General features: G+C 49.3%; 1 non-coding gene across 1 annotated transcript; it reads left to right on the forward strand.

Moving 5' to 3' along the window:
* Window positions 1-9,155: 9,155 nt before the first annotated feature.
* LOC114813410 lies at window positions 9,156-9,293 on the forward strand. The gene has a single exon (XR_003761130.1). It is a non-coding gene; the product is annotated as a small nucleolar RNA SNORA7 (small nucleolar RNA).
* The last annotated feature ends 15,058 nt before the right edge of the window (window positions 9,294-24,351 follow it).

Raw genomic sequence — 24,351 nt, forward strand, 5'->3', positions numbered from 1 at the left:
CCTTGACTCGTCCCTCTCGTTCACCCCACACATCCTATCCGTTATCGAGACCTGCCGGTTTCACCTCTACAATATCGCCAAGATCCGCCCTTTCCTCTCCACCCAAACGGCTACCTTACTATTACGGGCTCTCGTTATATCCCGGCTAGACTACTGTGTCAGCCTTCTCTCTGACCTCCCTTCCTCCTCTCTCGCCCCGCTCCGGTCTATTCTTCACTCCGCTGCCCGGCTCATCTTCCTGCAGAAACGATCTGGACATGTCACTCCCCTTCTTAAACAACTCCAGTGGTTGCCTATCGACCTCCGCTCCAAACAAAAACTCCTCACTCTAGGCTTCGAGGCTCTCCATCACCTTGCCCCTTCCTACCTCTCCTCCCTTCTCTCTTTCTACCGCCCACCCCGCACACTCCGCTCCTCTGCCGCCCACCTCCTCGCCGTCCCTCGGTCTCGCCTATCCCGCCGTCGACCCCTGGGTCACGTCCTCCCGCGGTCCTGGAACGCCCTCCCTCCTCACCTCCACCAAACTGATTCTCTTTCCCTCTTCAAAACCCTACTTAAAAATCACCTCCTCCAAGAGGCGTTCCCAGACTGAGCTCCTCTTCCCCCTCTACTCCCTCTGCCATCCCCCCTTTACCTCTCCGCAGCTAAACCCTCATTTTCCCCTTTTCCCTCTGCTCCTCCACCTCTCCCTTCCCATCCCCACAGCACTGTACTCGTCCGCTCAACTGTATATATTTTCGTTACCCTATTTATTTTGTTAATGAATTGTACATCGCCTCGATTCTATTTAGTTGCCATCGGTTTTTACGAGATGTTCTTCCCCTTGACGCTGTTTATTGCCATTGTTCTTGTCTGTCCGTCTCCCCCGATTAGACTGTAAGCCCGTCAAACGGCAGGGACTGTCTCTATCTGTTGCCGACTTGTTCATCCCAAGCGCTTAGTACAGTGCTCTGCACATAGTAAGCGCTCAATAAATACTATTGAATGAATGAATGAATGAAATGCCTGCTTACCTAGAATGCTTGGCCCCGTTCTCCTTTGGCCTCCTGCTGCTGAGTCCCAAGACTTGGGAGCCGTGCCTGTGTTCAAAGGGTCCCAGGACCTGAGCAATGAGACACAATGGCCCAAGACATTCCACTGACTGGAAGCCCCACCCCCGGAAATGCCCCCCCAGAAGCCCCACCCCAGAAGGTCCACCCCCTGGAAGCCTCCCGCCTTCTAGAAGTCCATCCCCAGAAGCCTGGCAGAACCCTTTTGCCCCCATTCCCTGCCCCATTTCGAGCTCCCAAACATCTGGGCACCTTCTTTAGGCCAGCAGAGTGAGGGGCCTGAGCAGCATAGGCCCATCAGGAGCAGCATGTCACCCACAGTCTATACTCTCTCCAAGAGGGCTTGGAGGGCAAAGCAGCTTCTCAAATCCCCTCCTTCAGAAACTCTTCATCGTCATTTTTCTAAAAAAGCATTGTATTTTTCTAAAAAATCATTCTGCTCACATCAAAAAAAACCACAAAAAAACTCCTGACCATTGGCTTTAAAGCATTTAGTCACCTTGCCCCCTTGTACTTCAACTCGCTACTTTCCTACTACAACCCAGCCCACACACTTCACTCCTCTAATGCTATCCTTCTCACTGTACCTCAATCTCATCTATCTCGCTGCCAACCTCCCACCTACCTCTGACTTAGAATGCCCTCCCTCCTCATATCAGACCGATAATTGCTTTCCCCCACTTCAAAACCTTATTGAAGGCACATCTTCTTCAAGAAGCCTTTCCTGACTAAGACTTCCTCTCCTCTTCTACCACTCTTTTCTGTACCACTCTTACTTGCTCCTTCATTCATCCTCTCTCCCATCCCCACAGCACATATGTATACATCTGTGTATATCTGTAATTTATTCATTTATTTATCTAATTTTTTTTATGCTAATGTCTATCTCCCCCCTCTATACTGTGAAATCATTGTGGGCAGGAATATGTCTGTTGTTATATTGTTCTCTCCCAAGTGCTTAGTACAGTGCTTTGCACACAGCAAGCACTCAATCAATATGATTGAAAGAATGAATGAATAAATGAATGAATCTCCCCACTCCTCAATGACCGGTGGTTGGTCCATTCATCTCCACCTCAAACTGGAACTCCTCACTATCAGCTTTAGGGCACTCAATAGTCTCTTCTGCTCCTATCTAACCTCACCCTTCTCCCACTGCAGCCCAGCCCAAACACTTTGCTCTTCTAGCACCAACCTCCTCACTGTGCCCCAGGCTCATCTCTCTCACAGTTGACCCCTTGCTCACATCCTCTCTTCTGCCTGGAACTCCCTCCCCCTTCATATCTGACAGAGCAACACTCTCCCCATCTTCAAAGCCTTACAACAAACATTTCTCCTCCAGGAAATCTTCCCTGACTTACCTCTCCTCTCCCCACCTCATTCTCCCTCCTTTCTGCATCAGTTTTACACTTGGGTCCAGCTCTCCCTAAGCACTTCGATAGTCAACCCTCCCCCACTCTCTCAGCACTTATATACATATCCTCATATTCTGTTGTTACACTTACCTGTAATTTATTTTAATGTTTGTCTCCTCTGTTAGACTGTAAGCTTCTAGAGGATAGGGATAGGGTTTACCAGCCCCACAGTACTCTCCTAAGTGCTCAGGAGAGCGCTCTGCACATAGTAAAAGTTCAATAAGTACCACTGATTGATCAGCATCCTCATCATTAACCATATTTACTGAGTGCTCTCACAAGAATTGGGCTAGGCGTTTGAGGGCCCACATCGAAGCTTGGGACCACACGCCACCATTAAATCTTTCTGTCATCCCAGATACCCCTCCATCCTTGACAACATTTTCCAGGCCTTTGAGTTTTATGGGTTTTTTCTTTTTTCCTATTTGGGTCTGCCTGTCTTCCTCAGTAGACTTTCAGCCCCTCAAGGGCTGTGGCCATTACTGCCTTTCTCTGACTCTACTCCCAGCATCCAGTTCAGTGTGTGTCGTCTCTCTCCTCATGGGCCTGGACAACCCAATCATCTCCTCCTCCTCCTTCCAAAGGCTCAGGCTTTGGTCTTGATTGACTATCTTTTTTTTTAATGGTATTTGTCAAGCAGTTACTATGTGTCAAGAACTAAATGCCAGGGTAGATACAAGATAATCAGGATGGACACCAGCCATTGTTCCACTTGAGGCTCACAGTTTTAAGTCAGAGGGAGGAGGATTTAATCCCCATTTTACAGATGAGGTAACCTAAGCACAGCGAAGTACAGTGACCTGCCCAAAATCATATAGCAGACGAGTGGCAGAGCAGGGATTAGAATTCAGGTCCTCTGACTCCCAGTCTCATGCACTTTCCTCTAAGCAATGCTGCCTACCTCGTGGGCAGGGATCACGAATACAAACTCTATTGCTCTGTACTTTCCCAAGCACTTACTACAGTATGAGCTTATTCAATATGACTGATTGATTGATTGACTAGCTGACTCAGACCTGGCTCAGCACTTTGCAAAGGGCGGTCATTCGCCTGGCCCAGCTCACCGGAGCTGTCTCCCCCTTACACAGGAAGTCTCTCTCCCACTACTCAAGGTGTCAAATCAGCTCCCCCGCAGCCACCCGCAACACCCCAGACATCTTCTGAGTACTGCTTTTCCTGGAGATCGCGCTTTTGCAATCTAAAAGTAGGACAGGGGGCGGGGCCTCTGATGGAGCCTGCAACAAAGCAAGAAAGATTGAAAAATGGATAAAATCAGAGACATGAGAAAAGACAGAGTCACAGAGAACAACAGACAAAGGTGGAGAGGGAAAGGAGAGAGGGATGTGGAGCAAGAGGGAAATATTAATAATAATAATAATAATAATAATGCTGGTATTTGTTAAGTGCTTACTGTGTGCAGAGCACTGTTCTAAGCACTGGGGTAGATACAGGGTAATCAGGTGTCCACATGAGGCTCAGAGTTAATCCCCATTTCCAGATGAGGTCACTAAGGCCCAGAGAAGTTAAGTGACTTGCCCACAGTCACACAGCTGCCAAGTGGCAGAGCCGGGAAAGGAGGACAGACACACAGACACATAGGCATCCAAGCAGATATGCTCAGACCCCACCTCCCCCCACTCCCATATGCACACACAGACACATACATGAACTTTTATTTGCTTTGGATTTTTTTAATGGTATTAAAGTGCTTAATATACACTGTACTAAGTGCTAGGGTAGATATGAGCTAATCAGTTTAGTCACGGTCCTTGTCCCATGTGACACTCACAATCTTAATCCCCATTTTACAGATGAGGAAACTGAGGCACAGAGAAGCGTAGTGACCTGCCCAAGGTCACACAGCAGATAAGTGATGGAGCCAGGATTAGAACCCAGGTCCTTCTGACTGCCAGGCCCATGCTCTATCCACTAGGCCCATGCTCTATCTACTAGACCCACGCTCTAACAACCAGGCCATTCTGCTTCTGTGAATGTTGACTGATGTACGCACAGGAATCTTTGTATGCTCAGTCAAGCATACAGACACACAAACATAGCCACAAACACATACATAACCTCTCACAGATGTGCTTTCACTCACACACAGACACACACAGATGTTCCTTTGACTTGTACACTGGAACCTACAGAGATATGCTCAAACATACAGACATACAAACATAGCCACACATGCAAACTTGCACACAGACACTCAGTCACGAGTACATGCACATTCATGCACTCAGGCACGCACACAGAAACTATCCCCCTCATGGTTTCCTCCCTTGCCTTGCCATCTGGCGCCTTCCAACCAGCCCTAAACGTCCCCCTCGCTGCCCCGAAAGAAACGGAGGGGCATCTTGGTGACAGTGGGTGGTGCCACACCAGTGATCACTGACAACAGCCAGCAGGAATAGGCCAATGCAACCATGATGCCCCCAGTAGTAGAAGCAGTGTAAGCAACCTAATATAGTGCTCTGCATGCAATAACACTCAATAAATACCAGGGATTGACTGACTGGCAGCAGAGCCTGAGGGGGAAACTGGCATAGGCTGCGATAGGGGCTGCAGTGGAGACAGCACGGCAGCCCGGCTGCAACAGTGGCTGCAGCGGAGCAGGCAACAGCAATGGCTCCTCCCGCTGCTCCCAAGGAAGAGGAAATGTGGAGGGAGAAACGAGCAGCCTCTTTTACCTTCCTCCTTCCCCGCTTCTGTTGAGGCCTGGTAGCCCCACGACAGCCCTTTCGACAGCCCTTTCCTTCTGTCCATTATGCCAGCTGAGTGGGTCCTGCCCCTCTTTCGAGCTGTGGGATGGAACCCTGGAATGCGGGCCTCCTGGTCACTCTGTCCTTGCAGGTGCAAACCCCCAGAGTCCGAGTTATGACCCCACACTCCTGCGATCTCTCTTCCCTCACCCCCAGCCCCTCTGTGCTTCCTCCCATCCTTCTGGAGTACCAGAGAGCAACTTAACTGCTGACTGCAGAAGAAAGTCTGGGAGGCAGGCCGGATAGCTCGGGACAGCATCACTGACTGCGTCCAATCTGATTAACTTGTATTGACCCCAGTGTTTAGAACAGTGCTTGGTACATAGTAAGCACTTATCAAGTACCATAATTATTGCGAGTGTGGGTGAGTGGGGCAGAAGAGACCATTGTGGAACCAGAGGAGCTGAGGGAGGAAGCCGGAGCAGATGAGGACCAGGCTGGACCTCCAGGTTGCACCTCTGCATTGTGAATGAAGACAGGAAACAGCCAGACAAGGAAGGTCTGTTCAGCACTGGGCAGGCTAAGAGGGGGATGAGGTTGGGGATCTGGTTGGGTGGGAGAGGGGGATAAAGGAAATGTGAAGATGACCCTATTGTCTTCAGAGGTCACACATAAATAAACATGCCCAGACCAGTCGTTTGAGGTACAAGTTGGGGCTGACCCATACCCGTCTGGGTTGTGAAAATGGCCAACGATCCCTTCTGCACTTTGCACACCGGGTCTCTCATCACCCTTTGTTGTGGGTCTGAAGCTCGTCTGCGGCACATGGGGCTATTTTCAGCCCTGCCTCCAAAGAGCCACCCCACTTCCTGACTGGCACTGAGCCAGTCTATCACCATTGCGGCTCTCGTTTGATGTTGGGCCTCACTCTGTCTTGGCAATATTAATTAATTAGTTGATCGATGGCATTTATTGAACACCTACTGCACGATGAAGATGGTTTTTAATAAGTGTTTACTATTGCTCACAGTCTAAGAGAGAGGGAGAATAGCTATTTAATCCTATTTTGCAGATGGACAGAGGCCTAGAGAAGTTAAACTAGCATGGCCTAGTGGATAGAGCAGGGGCCTGGGAATCAGAAGGACCAGAGTTCTGATCCTTGTTTCCCCACTTGTCTGCTGGGTGACCTTGGAGAAGTCACTTAACTTCTCTGGGCCTCAGTTTCCTCATCTGTAAAACAGGGATTATGATTGTGAGCTCTATGTGGGATAAGAACTATGTCCAACCCTATTATCTTAGAACAGTGTCTGGCACATAGTAAGTGCTTAACAAATACAAGTATTAACATTATTATTACTATTATTTTACTATAATTATTAAAGGACCAGGCCAGGGTTATCAGTGGAAAGAGCCTGGGCCTAGAAGTCAAGGGACCCAGATTCTAATCCTAGATCCATCACTTGCCTGCTGGGTGACTTGGGCATTTCCCTTTACTTGTCTGTACCCCTGCTTCCTCTTCTGTAAAATGGGAATTAAATATCCATTCTGAGGCCCATGTAGGGCAGGGACTGTGTCTTAACTGCTTATTTTGTATCTACCCAAGTGCTGCACAGTTCAGTGGATTTAACTAATACCACAACTATTACTGCTGTCATTATTACTGTCATTACTATTATTATTACTATTATTATTATTATTAATCACCTAGCTAGTCTGTGGCACAGCTGGGATTAGAACCCGGATCTCTTAACTCCCAAACTCATGTTCTTTCCCCCATGCCACCCTCCCTCCTTTCCTCTGCCTTCCCTGTCTGTGGTGCCCTCCGGCCACCCATTCTCCACAAACCTGCCCTCCCCAATTCCCTTGCCACCAGCGGAGTTGTGTTGTGTTGAGATGCTCATTGACCCAGTGCTGGAGGACTATGGGTGACCCTGAACTGATGCTTGATTTTCTGTTCAGCTTGGAGATGCTGCTGGTGGAACAGCTTCAGGATTTGGCCGGCAGAGCCAGGAATCTCCACAGCAAGTCTTGCACTATCCCAGTCTGCACTGCGCCACTCCAGTTTATCCTCGGCTCACCCACACAATTTGAGTCCCACTGGCCCTACTCTGCTTTGGGGACCCGACCAACAGCTGACTCCAATCCCCGTGGAAAAGCCTGGGACTTCTGGAACCTCTCCCCAGCAACCTTTCACCCCCAACCTCATTGTAGTTGGGTTCTTTCTCTGATTTTTTTAAAAAAGGAAAAGAACACAACAGGTTTTATGTAACAATAGTCTTTAGTTTGATGTTTAGTTAGAAACCATTTCCAAGTCAGCAGCTGCTGCTGTTTTCTGTTTTCTGTTTTTCCAAAGCCACCGAGAAAAGCACCATGGTAACTGCCACCTTCCCTTCTGCCACCAAGGCCCTTGCTCCCACCATGCTCTGGGTGTGCAGGCCAAGGATAAAAACTGTTCTCCCGCATTCTCGGACCCTTTCATCGTCACCTTTCTTCCTGCCACTGAGGGACCCCACTTCTCTCATGTCCTCTCACACTGCTCCATTACCACGGAGACTTTGAGCCTATTTTTTCTATTTTCCGTGTTGTGTTTTAGTGTATCATTTCTCCCATTGTGTGTGTCTCCAATTTCTTCTCCCCACTAAAACTCTTAGACTGTGAGCTCCCCAAGGGACAAGAACTGTGTCTCCAATCCTCTTCCCTCTTCAACTCTCCCTATATTCCCTGCAGTAGCTCAAGAAGAGACATCTCTCCTCCCCTCTAAATCTACCCCCTTCTCCTGTGCCTCCAAACCCTTCCCTTTTTACCTTATTAAAACGCTCATCCCCTCCCTTCTTCCCTCCTGACTGCCATCTTCAACCGTTCACTTTCCAACAACTTCTCCCCCACTACTTTCAAACATGCTTATGTATCCCCTATCCTAAAAAAAAACCTCACTTAACCCATCACTCCCTCCAGTTATCATACCACCTCCCTCCTAAGATTTCTCTCCAAGCTTCTTGAGTTGTTTCCAACCACGGCCTCCACTTCCTCTCCTCCAGTTCTCTCTTTGATCCCCTCCAACTTGACTCCTGACCCCTTCACTCCATGGAAAAAAGCCCTCTCTAAGATAACCAATGATCTCCTCTGATAGGCTCTACTCTATCCCAATCCTCCTGGACCTCTCAGCTGCCTTCAACACTATAGTTCACCCCCTTCGCTTTGAAACTTTATCCATCCTTGGCTTCTCTAACACTGTCCTCTCTTTCCCCAACCCTTCTCAATCCCTTCCCTTTTTGAGTTGTTGCAGCAATACTAGTAGCAGTAGTAGTATTCATTCATTCATTCATTCATTCATTCATTCATTCAATCGTATTTATTGAGCACTTACTGTATGCACAGCACTGTACTAAGCACTTGGAAAGTACATTTCGGCAACAGATAGAGACAATCCCTACCCAACAATGGGCTCACAGTCTAGAAGGGGGAGACAGACCACAAAACAAGTAGACAGGCATCAATACTATCAAAATAGATGAATAGAATTATAGATATATACACATCATTAATAAAATAGAGTAATAAATATGTACATATATACACAAATGCTGTTGGGAGGGGAAGGGGGTAGAAGAGAGGGAGGGAGTAAGGGCAATGGGGAGAGGAAGAGGAGCAGAGGAAAAGGGGGGCTCAGTCTAGGAAGGCCTCCTGGAGGAGGTGAGCTCTCAGGGCTTTGAAGAGGGGAAGAGAGCTAATTTGGCGGATGTGAGGAGGGAGGACATTCCCAGCAGTAGGACGTGGGCCAAGGGTCGACGGCGGGACAGGCGAGATCGAGGCACAGTGAGGAGGTGAACGGCAGAGGAGCGGAGTGTGCAGGTTGGGCTGTAGATGGAGAGAAGGGAGGTGAGGTAGGAGGGGGCAAGGTGATGGACAGCTTTGAAGTCAATAGTGAGGAGATTTTGCTTCTTGTGAAGGTTGATAGGCAACCACTGATAGTAGTAGTAGCAGCTCCCTTCTCAAGGTGGCACCTGGAGAGTTTCCAGTACTCTACCAGTCTCGACTATGGGAGGGAGAGTCAAGCAGAGGCCTACCCAATCCATTCCTAGCTTGGGCAGTGGCTAGAGAGTGGAAGTCAATCTGCTACAAGTCAAATTTCACCTGTGCTGGGCAGCAGCGGCATGGGAGAGAGTCCAGGGAGGAGACTCAAGTTGACTGAGTGGAAGGAGGCAAAGGTAAACCACTTCTGGATTTTTACCAAGAAAACTCTATGGACACACTACCAGAACAATTGCAGCTGGAGGTGGGGTGTTCTAGGACAGATGTGTCCATGACATCGCTATGGGTTGGAGATGACTCGACGGCACAAGACAAGTAGTAGAAGCAGTAGCAGCAGCAGCACTTATTGGGTGCCCCTTTGGTGCAGTGCACTGTACTAGATGCTTGGGAAATATTGAAATAACAAAGTGAAATAATAATGATGGTATTTGTTAAGCGCTTACTATGTGCCAAGCATTGTTCTACTGGGGTAGATATAAGGTAATCACATTGTCCCACGTAGGGTTCACAGTCTTCATCCCCATTTTGCAGATGAGGTAACTGAGACACAGAGAAGTTAAGTGACTTGCCCAAGGTCACACAGCTGACAAGTGGTGGAGCTGGTATTAGAACCCACTACCTCTCACTTCCAAGCGTGGGCTCTTTCCACTAAGCCACTCTGCTTCTCTAGCCACACTGCTTCTCTGAAATGATCCATCCCCTGCCCATGAGGAGCAAAGGTAACTTCTAAAATTCAACCAAACATCCACTTCCTCTAGGAAGTTTTTCCAGAGTAACTTCTCCTTGTTTAAGTCATTCCAACCCTCTGTTTTCTCCACACTTGATCTGTTTCCCTTAAGCTCTTAATATTCTCCCCACCCTCAGCTCCACAGAACGTATGTAAATATTCTTAAACCCTGCCATTTCCCTATCTAGAGAAGCAACGTGGCTCAGTGGAAAGAGCACGGGCTTTGGAGTCAGGGCTCCGAGTTCGAATCCCAGCTCTGCCACTTGTCGGCTATGTGACTGTGGGCAAGTCACTTAACTTCTCTGTGCCTCAGTTCCCTCATCTGTAAAATGGGGATTAAGACTGTGAGCCCCACGTGGGACAACCTGATTCCCCTATGTCTACCCCAGCGCTTAGAACAGTGCTCGGCACATAGTAAGCGCTTAACAAATACCAACATTATTATCTGTGTTTATTTCAAGGTCTGTCTTCTTTCTAGACTGTAAGTTCCTTGAGGGCAGCAAATGTGTCTACCAACTCATACTGTACTCACCCAGGAACTTAGTACAGTTCTCTGTACACAGTAAGCATTCAATAAATACCACTGATGGATGGATTCAATGACTGAGTAAATTGACAAACTGTAAGTTTCTGTTGTCTCTGCCCTTTGTATCTGGACATGTTTTTGCTCCTGTCAGAGTTATATTTGTTTGTTTGCCTACCCCTGTTTCTGCACCTGACCCATCTCTCCTACTAAGATGACAGGAATTATTCTACAGGAGGGGGCCTTCACCTACCCCGTCCCTCTCCCCAGAACCTAGTATAGCAAGCACAAGGCTCTGCCCACAGTGGGAGTTCAGGACAGGATGCTTGCGGGTCCCATGAGAATGGACTACAAAAATAACAATAATATTTATTAAGAATAGGGGTTGACAAGTTATAAGCAGATCAGTCACAGTCCCTGACTACCTGGGGCTCACGGTCTTAGGGAGAGGGAGAACAGAAATTACATCCCCAGTGCAAATAAGAAAACTGAAAAATAGAACTAAGTGACTTGCCTGTGGTCACCCAGGAGGCAAGAGAGAAGCTGCATGGCCTAGTGGAGAGAGCACAGGCCAGCGGGCCTAGTGGGCAGAGCATAGGCCCAAGAGTCAGAAGGATCTGGGTTCTAAATCTGGATGGGCCATTTTTCTTCTGTGTAACCTTGGGCAAGTCATTTCATTTCTCTATGCCTCAGTTAGCTCATCTGTAAAATGAGGATTTTACAGAGCCCCTTGTGGGACAAGGACTGTGTCCTACCTGATTAGCTTGTATCTTCCATAGCACTTAAGTGCTTAACAAATGCCATTAAAAAAAAAGTGGCAGAGTTGGATTGAGAACCCAGATCCCTTGACTCCCAGACCCATGTTGTTTCCACTAGACCATACTGCTGCTCATGTTCCCCCGACACATTAGGTGCTCAGAGGTGTGGCCATGAAGAGTGGGGCAGTGGCCGGTCTCTGAGGAGAAGGGAAGTTCACTGGGATTAGTCCTTAGCCATGTGTTTGGCCATAGCAGCCTGTTGTCTTCAGTGGGATTGGAGGATAAATCAAACCAACACCAGAATAACTCTTCAGGACACCCATTTGACTCAGAAGCTCTGTCCCCACATATACCTTTGTGGGGACCCTGTCCCCACCACCGCCTGTCAAGAGAATGAAGCCACAACCCCCTGAATCACTCTCTCTCGGTCACTTCTCTCCCTCGCTGGTTTCTGTGGGCTCACCCAGGCTCCAGCTGAACACATCTGCTTCCAATCAGCTCCTCCTGGGCTTCCTCTCAGTCTTTCTGGAATTCCCCCTCTCCTGCCTAGGCCTCCAGAGAGCTGATCCCGCCTCTGCCATGAAGGACAAGGAAGAGGAAGGAGCTTATGGAAACTGTGTGAGGGGGCGTTGCTATCAAGCCCTGTCTGAGCTGGGACCTCCCATGGCCATGGCCGTCAGCTGGTGGCTTCTGGGAGTAATCACTCCAGACTTTGGGGAATCTAGTCTTCCAGCTTTCTCAACCCCCACACTGCCAAAGTTTAACTCCTTCCCCACCAGCAGGGAGAGAGAAAATGTTATCGGCAGTGCCCCTCACCAGCACCCCTTCCTTCTGGGGTCAGTGACTCTGGCAATCAATCCTCGGTCTGAGACTTGAAGCTCTGAATCCCCGGACAGACCTGTGTCATCCCCCTGCCGCCCCCATCATTACAGCTGAGGGCTGAAGTGAAGCTGACGAGTCATCCTGTCTGTGCCAACGCATTGAACCCCACTCCCACACCCAATGCCCTCCTTAGCCCTGACTCTCACCTTAGCCTGCGGTCACTTCCTGCCCTTCAATGCCTTGGAAACTGTTGCCACTCGGAGCTCTGGGTATCCACCCTCCAGGTTCCTGGGGCTCTGACCTCTCAGCTCCTTCTGGGTAGCAGCTTATCCAAGGTTACATCTGTGCCCCCAATATCCTGCTGGTCCCTACTCTGACCCCCTGCACCCTGGGCCCCATTATCCTGACCCCTAGCATATTGACCCCCAATCCTTGATCCTTACCCTTACCCTCAGTTTCCTGGCTTCCAGTATCCTAACCCCAAGTACCTTGACCCCCGGTATCCTGGCCCCCAGTACCCTGACCCCCATTCATTCAATCATATTATTGAGCTATTACTGTGTGTGGAACACTGTACTAAGCACTTTGGAGAGTACAAGATATCAATAAACAGACACATTCCCATCCCACAGCAAGCTTACAGTCTAGGCCTCAGTACTGTGATCTGCTCAGTCACTGCTGAAACAAAAGACACTGATAGCTTGATTGACAGAGTGTCTGGGCTACCCCAACCAGAGGAAGCCAAATTTGACATACTGGCCTCAGTCCTTGGACCTCGGTACCCTGACTCTCAGTAACCTGACCCCTAGTGTGCTGGTCCCCGGGATCCTGTCTCCCAGTTCCCTAACCCCCAGTATACTGACCCTTGGTCCCTGACTCCCAGCACCCTGGCCTCCTGAGAAACAGCATGGCCTAATGGATAGAGCATGGGTCTGGGAGTCAGAAGGGCATGGGTTCTAATTCCAGCTCTGCCATTTGTCTGCTGTGTGACCTTGGACAAGCCAGTTAACTTCTCTGTGCCTCAGTTCCCTCATCTGTAAAACGGGGATGTGAGCCCTATGTGGCACAGGGACTGTGTCCAACCCAATTATCTTGTATCTACCCCAGCACTTAGAATAGTGCCTTGAACATAGTAAGCACTTAACAAATACCATAATGATTCTTATTATCATTATTACCCCAACCCCCAGTCTTTGACCCCAAGTATCCTGACCCCAGTACCCTAACCCACAGTAGAGTGACCCTCAGTCCCTGACCCCCAGTATCCTGGCCTCCCGAACCCCAACCCTCCATATACTAACCCCAGTCCTTGATCTCCAGTACCCCGGCTCTCAGTATCCTGACCCCTAGTATCCTGACTCCCAGAACCCTGACTCCCAGAACCCTGACCCCCAGGATACTGACCCCCAGACCCTGACCCCTAGTATACTGATCCCCAGCCCCTGACCCTCAGTACTCTGACTCTCAGTATCCTGACCCTAGTTCCCTGGTCCTCAGTACCCTGACCCCAGTACTCTGACCCCAAGTACCCTGATACCCAGTATACTGACTCAATACCCTGATTCTCGGTAACCCAGAAATAACTCTGTGCTAAGCATTATACTAGGCACTTGAGACTAAACAATTTAGTACAGTTGGTAGACATATTCCCTGCCCACAAGAAATTTACAGTCTAGTGGGGGAGGCAGACCTTAAAAATAAATTACAGATGGGGAATGAGATAATATTAGGACATCTACTTAAGTGCTGTGGGGCTGAGGGTGGGATAAATATCAAGTTCTTAAAGGGTACAGATCAAAGTGCATAGATGACACAGAAGGGATAGTGAATGGGAGAACTTGGGCCCTAGTCAGGGAAGTCTTCTTGGAGGAGGTATAATTTTAGTAGGGTCTTGAAGATGAGGAGAGTGGTGGTATGTCATATAGGAAGGTGGAGGGAGTTTCAGACCATAGGAAGAATGTGGGCAAGGGGTGGCTGGTGAGATTCCAGTACATCAATCAATTGTATTTATTGAGCACTTATGTGCAGAACATTGTACTAAGCACTTGAGAGATAAAATGAGAGCTTAGTCAAGGTAAACTGAGTAAGTTGGCAGTAGAGAAGTAGACAAGGTGGGGTGCAGTAAGGTAAGGGGGGAGAGCTAATTGAGTGACTTAAAACATATGGTGAGGAATTTCTGTTTGATGTGGAGGTAAATGGGCAATCATTGGAGATTTTTTAGGATTTTGAGGAAAATTAAAATATTTTTAGGTAAATGATTTGGGCAGCAGAATAAGGTATGGATGGTAGATGGGAGAGAGAGGATGCTGGGAGGTCAATGAGGAAGCTCATGCAGTAGTCAAGGTGGGATATGAAAATAGCGCAGTCAAGAGTAGAATGTAAGAGCTTGGATCAGTGGGGTAGCAGTTTGGATGGAGAGAAAAGGGAGAATTTTAGCGATATTGTGAAGGTAGAACCGACTGAGTTTGGTGACAGATTAAATATGCTGATTAAATGAGAGAGATTTTAGGAATTATGCCAAGATTGTGGGCATGTGAGACAAGGAGGGTGGTGGTGTTGTCTATAGTGATGGAAAAATCATAGGGATCCCAGGCCAGCTGCTGGTGAAGATCTAGGTGGAGGCCTGTATACAAGGAAAAGAGGAAACCAGAGTTTGGGGATCCCAGGTGAAGGGAAAGACCAGTGGCAGGCTAGGGACAGTCAGTTAGTCAATCAATCATCAATCGAACTGTATTTATTGAGGGCTCGTTGTGCGCAGAGCACTGTACTAAAGCAATTGGAAGAGTACAAAATAACAGAGTGGTAGATGTTCTCTGCCCACCAGGAGCTTACAGTCTAGAGGGGGAGACAAGACATTAAAATAAATTACAGATATGTACATAAATGTTATAGGGCTAAGGGTGAATTGAATAAAGAGTACAAATCTAAGTGCTAGAGTGATGCAGAAGGGAGAGGGAGTAAGGGAAATGAGGGCTTATTCAGGGAAGGCATCTCGGAGAAGACGTGATTTTAATCAATCTGTGTTTAATTCAGGATTTGGGTTTGAAACGTTGTTGCCTAATTACTAATGCTACTGATGACCCTAGTAGTTCATGCTAGAGGGATTAAGATTCTTTATTCATTACTTTTATCCTGAATATAATAAATACATTTTTAATTGGTTCTACCATAACGCTATGTATTTTGGCAAGAACACAACCGAAGAATTTTGGAACATTGTTCAGACAATGAGCAACTCCAGTATGTTTCCTGTGGACTCCTTGCTCCCACCCTCCCTCCTGCCTGGAACTCCCTCCCTCTTCACATCTGATAGTCCACTATTCTGCCCATTTTCAAGAACCTTCTGAGGTCATATCTCTTCCAGAAAGCCCTCCGTGATCCATCTCTCATCTGACCACCCTATTTCACCCATGCATTTATGTCCATACTCCCTAAGTACTTAAGGTACCCACGCTGCCTCCCATCCCCACAACACTCATGAATAAATCTTTATACTCAATTGCTTCCCTACTCATTATAATAATAATTATAATGATTATGGTGTTTGTTAAGCGCTATGTGCCAGGCACTGTACCCATAATTTATTTTACTGCCCATCTCCCCTACAAGATGGTAAATACCTTAAGGACAGAAATCACAATCACCCAAGAGTCCTCATTTCAACATGGACTGGTTAAATGGGCAGGTTAATGCCTGTCTCCCCAGTTAAACTGTAAGCTCCTTGAGAGCAGGGAAAGTGTCTATCAACCCGATTAGACTGTAATAATAATAATGTTGATATTTGTTAAGCGCTTACTATGTGCAGAGCACTGTTCTAAGCGCTAGGGTAGATACAGGGTAATCAGGTTGTCCCACGTGAGGCTCACAGTTAATCCCCATTTTACAGATGAGGTAACTGAGGCACAGAGAAGTTAAGTGGCTTGCCCAAAGTCACACAGCTGACAAGCGGCAGAGCCAGACTGTTTCCATCTGTTGCCGAATTGCTCTGCACATAGTAAGCGCTCAATAAATACTATTGAATGAATGAATGAACTCTGTTGCATTTTACTCTCCTAAATGCTTAGTTCAGTGCTTTGCACACAGTAAGCACTCAGTAAATACCATTGGTTAATTAATGGATTGGGCTGATCAGCTGTGAGGTCCAGGGAAGTCTGGCCCAGGGTTGGTAACACAGCCCAGAGGAGTTGGGGGTTCCACTGTCCCACCTACACCTAGTCCATTAGACTATAAGCTCACTGTGGACAGGAAACATGTCTGCCAACTCTCTGTACTGTACTTTCTTTAAAAAAAAATGTTTTTTGTTAAATGCTATGTGCCAAGCATTGTACTAAGCACTGGGGTAGATACAAGCTAATCAGGTTGGGCCCAGTCCATGTCTCAAATGGGGCTTACAGTCTTAACCCCCATTTTACTGATGAGGTAACTGAGGCCCAGAGAAGTTAGGTGATTTGCTCAAGGTCACATAGCTGACAAGTGGTGGAACCAAGAGGTCCTACTGACTTCCAGGTATGTGCTATATCCACTAAAAATAATAATTATAATAATGGTATTTGGTAAGCACTTACTACGTGCTAGGCACTTACTAAGCTCTGGGATAGATACAAGCAAATTGGGTTGGATGCAGTCTCTGTCCCATGTGGGGCTCACAGTGTCAATCCCCATTTTACAGATGAGGTAAATGAGGCATGGAGAAGTGAAGTGCCTTGCCCAAGGTCATACAGCAGACAAGTGGCAGAACCGGGATTAGAACCCATGACCTTCTGACTCCTAGCCCTGTGCTCTATCCACTATGCCATGCTGTTTCCCAAGAGTATTCCCCTAAGGGTTTAATACAGCATTCTGCACATACTAAGTGCTTAATAAATACCACTGTTTGATCGACTGATTGAAGGAAGAGAATTGGATCTGGAATTCATCTCCTCCAAAGGTGATGGGCTTTGGCACCACCCTCGGCCCGCAGCTTGTGTTCAGTCGTAGGGGCAGATACTAGAATACTCTTGGGCCAGACCCTGCTAAGGGCAGGGGAAGAGGATGGGGCCAGGCTGACAGTGTTCTGCACACAGTAAGGGCTCAATAAATTCAATTGAATGAATGAATGACCCCTGCAGAGCATCACTGTCCCCCCTGCAGTGTGCTGTTACTGTTATTAACTGTTACTGACTGAATGTTACTGTGTGCAGACCACTGTACTAAGCACTTGGGAGAGTACAATATAACAGAAACATCATTGAGAAGCAGCATGGCATAGTAGATAGAGTACGGGCCTGGGTGTCAGAAGGTCATGGGTTCTAGTGCCGGCTCTACCACTTGTCTGCTGTGTAACGTTGGGCAAGTCATTTAACTTCTCTGTGCCTCAGTTCCCTCATCTGTAAAAGGAGGATTATGACTCTGAGTCTTATGGGACAGGGACTATGTCCAACCTATTATCTTGAATCTACCCCAGCTCTTAGAACAGTGCCTGGCTCATAGAAAGCACTTAACAAATACTATTATTATTATTATCATTAATAAAAATTCCCAGCCCACAATGAGCTTACAGTCTAGAGGGGGAGGCAGGCATTAATATAAATAAATAAATTACAGATATGTACATAAGTGCTGTGGGACTGGGAGGGGAGAATGAATAAAGGGAGCAAGTCAGGGTGATGCAGGAGGGAGTGGGAGGAGAAAGGAGAGCTTAGGGAAGGCTGCTGAGGGGGTCGCACAACTCCCCCATTCCCATTCTCCATCCCAGGCAGGGAGGAAGTGGGGAACTGTTCTGACCCCAGTCCTGTTGGCTCTGGGCTGCACTACTTTCCTCTTGGGGCCCCCAGCTTCCTCACCTCAGGCCCCATCCCCAGGGAGGGGAATCAGAGCTGGTCCCCAGGTGACCACGGTGGCCTCCCAAGCCCCGAGTCCAGGGCTGGAAAGATAGCAGTGGGGGCTGGGGCAGACGGGAGGGGAACTGCCCTATGGCTGGCCGGGCTCCAGAGGAGATGTCGGCAGGAAGAGCTTAGACCAGAAAGCCGTGAGCAATGCAGACAGACCACAGGGCCAACAGGGCTTCCTGCCGCTTCCACACACCACACACCCGGCCCGAACAACGTCAATTGGTCTGTGCAGCCCGGATGGGGAGGAAAGTGGACCCACAGACCTCTGTGGCCTGTGGCTCCGGCTGCTCCTCTACAGCCAATGGGAGAGCCCTGGCCAAAGACCCTGCTCCCACTGGAATGGGAACCATCTGCCCCCAATGCCCGTCCTGACTCCACAGCTGGCCCCATGTTGCAGCTTCCTCCCCAGAGGCCTCACCTCTTTGCCCAGAGCTGCTGACCCCCAAAAGATGGGGGTGAGAGTACCTGCCACTCCCTTGGGCTCCTCGGATCCCCCCCCAGAACCCCTCAATCAGCTCACATCTCTTGGGCGGAGAAGAGGCAGTGACCTGGCCCCAAAGACAGCTCAAGAAGGCCTCTCAAGGAGCAAGAGTCTGATCAGGGGCCAAGGAGCAGGGATGGGCTGGAGAGGACAAGGCAAGGCAAGCTGGGGATGGAGGCTTCTTTGGCTCTCCAGGGGCAAGAGACCACGAGGGAGGCTGCATGGCCAGGCAATGGTAGTGGGCAGCCGTTGGCAGATGGGGACAATCCCAGAGAGCTCCTTGTGGGCAGGGAATGTGTCTGTTTATTGTTATAGTGTACTCTCCCAAGCTCTTAGTACCATGCTCTGCAAACGGTAAGCACTCAATAAATACAATTGAATGAATGAATGAATGATAGGTAATCAGAGGACTGGATGTGGGCTGGAAAGACAGAGTTCTGGTTCAGGGGCCTACTTGGAGGAGGCAAGATTTATGATGGGGGAATTTCAAGGAAAAAAAATTGGTGGGGGAGGCTTGGGAGGGGAATGGAAATGGAGGCCAGAATGCAAGGCTGGAGACTGAGGCTTGGAGGCAGGCCTGGGGCTGGAGGCTGGGAGTGGGGCTGGGGGTAGAGGCTGCAAGTGGGGTTATAGGGGTGGTCGGGAGCAGGACTGAGGCTTCTGGGTGTGATGTTTCCAGAACAAATCTGCCTAGGCTGAGCCATTTTCTCCCTCCCTCAGAGAAGTAGCTGCCTTCTAGAAAGAGCTCCAAGGAGGCAAAGCCCAGCTCAACTTGCCAATCCCAGAGATCCACTGGGAGTTGGGATCAGGCCTGGTGGGTGTTGAGTCACAGTCATTCTGAGCCCAGATGGCCCCCTCACTCCTGTGATAGAGATCCACCCCAAACGAGGCAAAGACAAGGGAAGTGACAAAGGCAGGCTAAGGCAGGGGTCCTGTACACAGAGGAGGCTGGAGTCTCCTGAGGAGTCCTGGGGTCAGGCTAGAGCCAGAGGGGAGATGATGGGGGAGGGGGGAGTAGCTGAGCAGGGCTGGACAGTGGTGGGTCAATACAGCAAAGGTAAGGTGGAGGATGGGTGTGCAAGGGGACAATTGGGAATCGCGGGGCAGTTATGGTTGTGTGTATGTGGGGAGCAGTCATGTGTGTGTGTGCAGGGGGGCAGTCATGTGTATGCATGTGTGTGTGTGTGCACGTGTGTGCACGCATGCAGGGGGGAAGGGGCGGCCAGAAGCTCTTCCCCGCTCCATTTTGTCTCTGCTGGCCCCAGATGGCCCATCCTGTCCCACCCCCATCGCTGGATTCCCTCCCTGTTCCCTCTGCCCCTTTCATTCATTCATCCAGTTGTATTTATTGAGTGCTTACTGTGTGCAGAGCCCTGTACTAAGCGCTTGGGAAAGTACACTACAAGGTCCATCCCGGCTCCGTCACTTGTCAACCGTGTGACCTTGAGCAAGTCACGCCACTTCACTTCTCTGTGCCTCAGTTACCTCATCTGTCAAATGGGGATGAAGACTGTGAGTCCTAAGTGGGACAACCTGATTTCCTTGTATCTACCCCCATGCTTAGAACAGGGCTCAGCACATAGTAAGCACTTAACAAAACCAACATCATTATTATTATTATTATTCCACTCTCTTGCCCCGCAGAGCCGAGGTTGGGCAGGTTCGCAGGCCAAGCCAGTGGTGGAGGGTTGGTCGGAGGTCGGCCCTCTCCTGCCCAGGGCTTAATTTCCAGGCTGCTGGGGCCTCTGCCCACCGTGACCTCTGCAGGCAGCAGGGCGGATGCGGCTTTGCTGACAGAGAGTCTGCGGCCCCGAGGGCAGGCCGTTGGGGGGCTGGGGGAGGGGGGATTTGGAGGGGGGGATCCGGAGTGGAGGAGGAAGGGGGGCTGGTTAGTGCCAGATTTAGAGCCAAGGGTGGGGGGAGCCTGTCAGAGGAGGTCAAGGACCGGAGAGCAGGAGGAAAGGGTTTGGAGGGGAGGGGGGGCTGATTAGCTCCAGACGGCGGGCGGGGGGGGGGGGGGGGGAGGGGCAGGGGTGTGTCATCCTCGCCTCTCCCATCCCAGCACCAGTGGCTTCAGTAGTAGGCAGCATGGCCTAGTGGCAAGAGCATATTGGGAGTCAGAGGTCATGGGTTCTAATTCGTCTCTGCCATTTGTCTGCTGTGTGACCTTGGGCTTCAGTTACCTCATCTGCAAAATGGGGCTTGAGACTGAGCTCCGTGTAGGACAGGGACTACATCCAACTTGATTACCTTGTATCCACCCCATTGCTTAGAACACTTAGTAACTGCTTAACAAATGCCATTATTACTATAGAACAGTGCTTGGCCCAGAGTAAGTGCTTAACAAATACCATTATTATTATTATTATTATCATTATCATTATTATTCAGCTACCTCTGCCCTTGCCCGCCCACCCACCATACCCCAGACAGCTCAGCATCTCCTGGCCTAACCCTTCCAGGGGGCACGACCCCTCCCCAGGTCTTGCTGCCCCAGTCCCCTCCTACCTCACCTCACTACTCTCCAACTACAACTTAGCCCACACACTTCGCTCCTTTAATGCCAACCTTCTCACTCTACCTCGATCTCATCTATCACTGCCGACCGTTCACCCACGTCCTGCCTCTGACCTAAAACACCCTCCCTCCCCATATCTGACAGATAATTAATCTCCCCTCCTTCAAAGCCTTATTGAAGGCACTTGTCCACCAAGAGGACTTCCCTGACTAAGCCCTCTTTTCCTTTTCTTCAAATCCCTTCTACATTGCCCTGACTTGCTCCCTTTATTTATTGCCCCACAGCCCCACAGCACTTATGTACATATCTGTAAATTTATTTTATTTATATTAATGTCTATCAGCCACCTAGACTTTTAGCTCATTGTGGGCAGAGAATGTATCTGTTATATTGTTATATTGTACTCTCCCAAGTGCTTAGCACAGTATTCTGCATGCAGTAAGTGCTCAATAAATACGATTGACTGCCTGACTCGCACCCCCAAACCCAAAGGGGAGTGCTCAGGGTGCCAGGAGTGGGGGGGAGGCAAGGCAGGCATGGGGTCAGGGATGGGGGAGAGGACTGAGGCTGGGCAGGGAGGAGATGCGAGAGGGAAAGGAGGGGAAATCAACAGAGGATGGGAGAGATTGACCCCATTGATGTATGAAATAATAATTATTATTACAGTAATTATTATTACAATAATAATAATTATGATGTATTTATGAAGTACTATGAGCCAAGCACTGAGTTAAACACTGAGATAGATACAGTATTATCACATCAGACAGTCCCTGTCTGATGCCACAACTATTATTACTTGCCCAAGGTCACCCACTGAGCCAGTGACAGAGCTGGAACTGGAACCCAGGTCTCCTGACTTCCAATCCCATATTCTTTCCACTTGGCCACACTGCCTCCCTACACAGAGTGACAAAAGAGTGACAGACCCCATCAGCAAGTGTAGAAAAGTTATGGACCCCACTGACATGTGTAGTCAAGTGGCAGAGTCCATTGGCATGTGCAGATGAGTGACAGACCCTTTCAGCATGGGTACATGAGTGATAGACTCCATTGGCATGTGCAGATGACTGACAGAATCCATCAGCCTGTATATATTTTTATTACCCTGTTTATTTTGTTAATGAGGTGTACATCCCCTTGATTCTATTTATCGTGATTATGTTGTCTTGTTTTTGTCCATCTGTCTCCCCCGATTAGCCTGTGATCCCATCACTGGGCAGGGATTGTCTCTACCTGTTGCCGAATTGTACATTCCAAGAGCTTACTACAGTGCTCTGCACATAGTAAGCGCTCAATAAATACTATTGAATGAATGAATAGAAGAGTTACAGGCCCTATCGGACTAGTGACAGACTAAATTGGCATATGTAGACAAGTGACAAACATGTAACAGCATGAGCAAATGAGCTACAGACTTCTCTGGCTTGCAAACAAGCTCTCCAGCCCCTTCACAGCCCCAGCCCTCCGATGACCAGAAATGTCAGGATTCCCATTCAAACATTTCTGCGGTATTAGTCTGTCCTGATTTCTTTTTGTAATCTGGGATCCTGAACTAGTGTCCCTCTATGCAAGAACCCTCCCCGGGTTCCCATTCTCCCAGCTTATATTGGCTCGGTCTCGCCCATCCCGGTATTTGGCCTCTCCCAGGGTCACCGGAGATAAAGAAGAAATCGCTCCCCACAGAAGCCCCAAGGGGTGGCTGAAGGGAACGGGGTGACTAGAGTCATGAGAAGTTCGTCTGGGAAACCTTTCTGCACCACGGGCTTTAAGTAGAGCTCTGAAATGGAAGGACGTGGTTTGGTCAAGGGGAAAAGGGAGGGCATTCCAAGTTGGGGGATTGGTAACGTCCACTCTTCCTGGCTGGCACAGAAACCATGACCAGAGATGTAGTGAAAGAAGAAGGAGACAGATCCTGCAGAGGCTTGGGAAGGAGCAGAGCACAGTAAGAGGAGGCCAGGAGCTCCGGCTGCTGTGTAGGACAAAGCGAGGTGATTAATGACAAAGCGATTTGGAAATTCCCGGCCAGACGAATGAGGGATGAGCTTGGAATCCTGATTTTATTGGGTTCCCTGGAAGAGGGATAGCAGCAGTGGCAAATATAGGACGTGGTGCTGGCACCTTCCTTCCTCTGGGGTCCACTATCACCACCGGAGGGGTCGGCCCATCCCCCTGTGTGGCCCGCAGCTCAGGCCAGATTACCCTTCGTTTATGAGAGAAAGGCCAAATCCAGTCGGGCTTGGGGGGATTCCATACCCCTTCTAGATCCAGTATCCCTGGGATCTTGGGGAAGGGGGCTGAGGGAAAGGGGACCGTGGGGAAGAGGGCCATGGGGAAGAGGGCCATGGGGAAGCTGGGCATGTTCCCAGGACACCACTGCCACCTCCCAGCTGTCAGATGTCATTGCTTCTGGGCAATTTTCTCGTGCTTGTGTGTGAATGTACGTGTGCGTGTGGGGTCAGCCCCCCCGACATTATTAATTAGCCTGGGCACATCCTACAGCCCCCGGCTATTGTGTGTGTGTCAGGGGGAGGAGCGGGTGCGGGGGAGCGGCCTTGCCACGCCCTCTGCTGTCCAACAGCGGTACTGCGGCTCCCGTGGGCCGTTCTTCCCCAGCGCAGCACTGGTGAGATTCCCTGGCCAAGTGTGGGAAAGACTGGGGAGTAATGATAACTATAATTATAGTATTTGTTAAGCGTTTACCTAGTGCCAAGTCCTGTTCTAAGCGCTGGGGTCCCACGTGGGGCTCACAGTCTTCATCCTTATTTTACAGATGGGAGTGGACGGGGCCAGGGAGTGGACGGTCCGGCCAGAACCCTCCCAAGCCTGGGGAAGGAAGACACCCCAGGGAGCCAAAGGACTCGCTTAGGGCCTATTGTGCTCTATATAATAATAATAATAGTAATAATTATGGTATCTGTTAAGCACTTACTATATGCCAAGCACTGTTCTAAGTGCTGGGGTAGATACCAGGTAATCAAGTGGAGCTCACGGTCTTAATCCCCATTTTACAAATGAGGTATCTGAGCCACAGAGAAGTGAAGTGACTTGCCCGAGGTCACAGAGCAGCCAAGTGGCGGAACTGGGATTAGAACTCACGTCCTCTGACTCCCAAGCCCGTGCTCTTTCTGCTAAGTGACGCTGCTTATCACACATGCCCATCCCCTGCTCCCCTCATCCTGCCAGCCCCCCCTCCTTAAAACCGACACCAATCCTTCCCACCTCTTCCCGGATCCTTACTGGATTAACCAATCCGTTCCCCCTCACCCCACCCCAGGAAGTCCCCTTGTTTTGGGCACCATAGATTGGTCACTTGTATTCATATGCCTGGGGGTAGGGGATGAGGGGGCCGGGGGAGGGTGAGATTAAGATACATAAGATTGTGCTTTATCTTCACATATTTATATGCAAGTGCATGTCTCCTGATCTCTCCCCTTCTCTTACCTACCCC

Source organism: Ornithorhynchus anatinus, chromosome 7, assembly GCF_004115215.2.
Source record: "Ornithorhynchus anatinus isolate Pmale09 chromosome 7, mOrnAna1.pri.v4, whole genome shotgun sequence".
NCBI lineage: Eukaryota > Metazoa > Chordata > Mammalia > Monotremata > Ornithorhynchidae > Ornithorhynchus > Ornithorhynchus anatinus.